Source organism: Rhagoletis zephyria, unplaced genomic scaffold (genome assembly GCF_001687245.7).
Source record: "Rhagoletis zephyria isolate East Lansing unplaced genomic scaffold, Rhagoletis_zephyria_1.1 Rzeph_scaffold_03153, whole genome shotgun sequence".
NCBI lineage: Eukaryota > Metazoa > Arthropoda > Insecta > Diptera > Tephritidae > Rhagoletis > Rhagoletis zephyria.
The window spans coordinates 63,444-67,894 of NW_016160237.1; the positions used below are offsets into that span (position 1 = coordinate 63,444).

General features: G+C 33.3%; 1 long non-coding RNA gene across 1 annotated transcript in view; it reads left to right on the plus strand.

The window, feature by feature from the left end:
- Window positions 1-4,234, plus strand: part of LOC108368504 (uncharacterized) — a 31,298-nt gene extending 27,064 nt beyond the window's left edge. The window contains exon 3 of the long non-coding RNA XR_001848379.1: window positions 4,093-4,234. This is a non-coding gene — a long non-coding RNA (uncharacterized LOC108368504). The remainder of the gene's footprint in view (window positions 1-4,092) is intronic.
- Window positions 4,235-4,451: the final 217 nt, after the last annotated feature.

Sequence of the window (4,451 nt, forward strand, 5' to 3'; positions counted from 1 at the left end):
TTTTTATTTCGATCAAATATATAATCTTTTTTTAAACATATCTTCAATATTTAATACTATTTAAACCCGTATTTTTTATATCATAGAATTACTACCAAAATTTCCTGTAGTCAACTGTGAATAAAATCGGTAAAAAAAAAGTTGACAGAATCCCGTTTTATCCGACAACAATTGATTCGCACTTTTCGCGCTGGTGTTTTTACTCCAACCAGTCGTTCATTCAACTTCATAAAAATTTAAAATGACTTGCACGCAGACATACTTATCAACTTAAGTACATAAATTTTGACACGAATTTGTCGATAATAACCAATAAAATTTTATATGGCAGCACTCGCTTGTTATCAGCATCAACGCGATCTCTGCGGAACACTGCACAACGTAACAAAGGAGACAAACCGACATTCACCCACGTAAGCGCATGTATGTATGTGCATATGTGCACCCTGTACTATGACGTTGACCATCGTGTGACAATTTGCACTTCCATAATGCACTTTTTATGGTTATCACCAGAGTCATTACGGGCGCTGCTGCAGGCAATTTCCAAACATAAATGTTATACATGCACAAAAGAAGCAGCACTAATACTACATACAAACAGTTGTAGAAAAATATGGCAAATGAGAAATATAAACAAAGCAAGCGATGGTAAAAAGAGAGTACATATGTACATATATTTATGTTAGAATAAAAGACTTCCAACGCAATAAAATAGACACGAACGCTACAAGATGTAAAAGCTTATAAAAAGAAACAAACTCCTTCACGACTCAACAAAAGGATTGCAAAACGTAGAGTGGAAGTAAGCCAACGCCTTTCATACGAAACGTTAGCAGTAATCGAAAAGGACACGAAAAGATTTTTACACAAATAGGATAAGAAAGCATGTGCAGCTAGATACTGTTTTCGCACAGCAAAGGACCTTGTAAGAGACCCGGTAGAAAACGTTAAAAGTCATGCGGTGGGTTTAGTAGGGAAAACAATTCGTCTCGCGGTCTTTGGCCTTGAAGAAGTGTATCTTTTTCCTTAAAATTAAATTTCAAAATAAACGAAGCAATCAATAAGCGCATGAAACTAGGGGTCTAATATAGTAAAGCTGCATTTTTAGTTTTTACTCTCTGACGGCAGGATTTTTTTAAACGGACTTGGAAATTTTAGAGATATGCTTATTTCAAAAAATTATTTTAAAAATGCAGTGAAGTGCAAAGTAACAATATGAGTACAAAATGAAAAAAGAATTTTGTGGAATAAAAAAAAATATATAATAATTTTGGTTCATTTTGGCTTTTTACCAAAATAAGTTTTTTTCTCCTCAACTTACAAGTTTAGAAGGTCGAAATTCCTTAACGTATAATTTTTTCGAAAATGAATATTGAAATTTTTCAAGGATATTCAAGGATAGGTACAATTTTAAAAATGAATTTTTACTAGCAATTCGTTCTTGTGCACAAAATAAATTCACCTTTTCTTATTTTATAGAATTTTCGCTTTTATTTGTTACCCATATTGTTATTCTATATTTCACTGAATTTTTTAAATAACCTTTTAATTAAATAAATTCTGAGGTTCGAGAAAAACCAAAAACGCAGTTTCAGTATATTTGGCCATTGAGAGTATTGATTTTTTCTTTTTTGTGTAAATTTTACAATCGCAGAAAATACATGCATCGAGAACTCCTATTTATTTCAATTTCAATTTCGATTTATTCAGTCTATGACATGGTATATCTTACAGACTAGAGGTACATATACAATTTTCTTAAATCTAATGTATACGCAGATGAAAACCCTTTATGGAAAATTAAAACTAACAATACAGATCATCTATGGCTGACTTAAAAACAGACCTTTGTGATGAAAAATCAATATTTAATTGTTTTGAGATTGTATTATACTCTAAAAGGGCACTGAATATTGGTGCATGAGAAGAATAATTAGCTGTGGCTACAGAAAGATAAAATGGTTTGTGAAATCGAAGAGCTTTGCTGGATATATTAAAACTAATCAACCCTAGAAGTTCGGAACAATCAATGACTCCATTAATTAGATCGTAAACAAACATTAGAGACTGGATTGTTCTTCTATTCTCAAGTGAATTTAGGCTTATTAACATACAGTGAGCACTATATGAGGGCAGCGGCTCTTCAAATTTTATCGATTGAAGTGCAAAGCGAATGAACTTACGTTGCACCCTTTCAATTCTAGTAGCATGGCAATAATAAATCGGATTCCATATAATAGCGGCATACTCAAGTTTTGAATGAACCAAAGTATTGTAGAGAAGTTTCCGGGTATACGGATCCTTGAAATCCTTTGAGTAGCGGCGCAGAAAAGCAAGGTTACTGTAAACCTTAGGAAGGACATAACATATGTGATTTCTGAACGAAAACCGATTATCGAATACAACTCCAAGATCAACAAAATCTTTAACTGAAATAAGTTGGTGGTTAAAAATAGTATAGCGCGATTGCCGAAACTCCGGAGCTTTAGAGATAGACATATGAAAACATTTGTCAATATTAAGTGAAAGTTTATTCCTGCGACTCCATTCGACAAGATTATTTAAGTNGGATCCTTGAAATCCTTTGAGTAGCGGCGCAGAAAAGCAAGGTTACTGTAAACCTTAGGAAGGACATAACATATGTGATTTCTGAAAGAAAACCGATTATCGAATACAACTCCAACAAAATCTTTAACTGAAATAAGTTGGTGGTTAAAAATAGTATAGCGCGATTGCCGAAACTCCGGAGCTTTAGAGATAGACATATGAAAACATTTGTCAATATTAAGTGAAAGGTTATTCCTGCGACTCCATTCGACAAGGTTATTTAAGTCCTGTTGTAGGAGATGAGAATCAGTCTCACCGGTAATACTACGAAAATACTTCAAATCATCAGCATAAAGTAAAAAATTCGAGTTTATAAAACAGGAACCAGTGTCATTTATGAACAGAATAAATAAAAACAATATTATTGCACAATCTTAAGGTGACTATAAAGAACTTTATGACAAGCTTCATTTTAAATACGATTTTGCAATAAAATTTTGTTAAATCAAATGCTTCATGCCGTATGAATTTGAAAATATTCATCTGTCTTTGTACGTATCAATTTTACCAATTATTATTATTGCTGCCAATAAGCCAATAAATTTCCAACTGGCCAAAGCTGTTTTGCTTTGTAGATTCCAACACATGAAATGTACATAAACAAGATGGTTGGCTGAAAGAGCCACAAATGTAGCAGAGCCAGAGTGTGCTTTTGTGTTTAGCTGCCTGTCATTTGCTTATAAATAAAAGTGCATACATTCGCATATTTGTATTTGTACCCAGACCCAATTCGGCTTGAGTCCTGAGCGCCTGATTGTGTTAACGTGCGTGCACTGGGAAAATAAACACAAATCATCTCAGCTGCTTGTTTATGATTTTTTTTTTGTTTTTCATAGATTTATCTATTTGCAGATATACATACATACATATGTTCACCTACCCAGCTAGCAAAAAATCCGAAAATCGATGTGAAAGGCGAACAGTGATTAAAATGCGTTTTTTCACGTTTACCGAATCCATTTTCGGATGATTTGACGATCCGTTTTCCCACTAAAGTGTGCATCAGAATAATATGTACAGACAAACGGCGACTGAGTCTCTTTCCAACTGCATATGCCAACCAAATTAGCGCTTCTTCACACAGCAGCTTTATTAGACGTCGCAAGACCTTATGTTTTTTTTTTCTGCCTTGTCCCTTGTATTAAGAGTCAATACAGGGTCCAGGATACGTGTTAAAAAATTGCTACAATTTATTCGGAGTTACTATTTTCTCAACATTACTGCTTCGTTAGTCGATAGAAAATTGCTTAGTCCCAGCTGTAGGTCATTAAAAAATAAATTTGATTTCATATCATTAAGAGTCGTTTCTCTTGAAGGTTTTAAAATTTATCAGTCTTTTAAACACAAATCTTATTTTGAAAAAAAACGGCACTTATTCTTGTGAACCGTCATCCTCTTGCATTAACATTTCAAAGAAGCCTTTTTTGTTTTCCATTATTTTTTTGGTTGATTAATATTATTTTATTAGTTTATCACTTTTAGATATCGACAGCAACTTTGATAAGTTTTTGGAAAATAGTAACTGATATTTTCCAACGTAAAGCGAAGAGCACAATCGAAGGATGTGTAAGCAGAGTGGCACGAAGCGATAAAAGCCAAGAAACACAAAACTAAAAGGCATCCACAGTAGCAGTAGAATTTGAACATCTACTACTCGATACTATGACAAGATAATTGGAACTGGTTTATGTGTGTAAATATGTAGCATGTTTGTTTGTACAGCCGAACATAAATACATACGTGCATATGTATATGTATGGTTGGAGTAAAATTTTGTAGGGTTAAAAACTGATAGCAGCTGTAATGCAATAGCAGCATCAATTTGTGCTTCCAAATTCTTT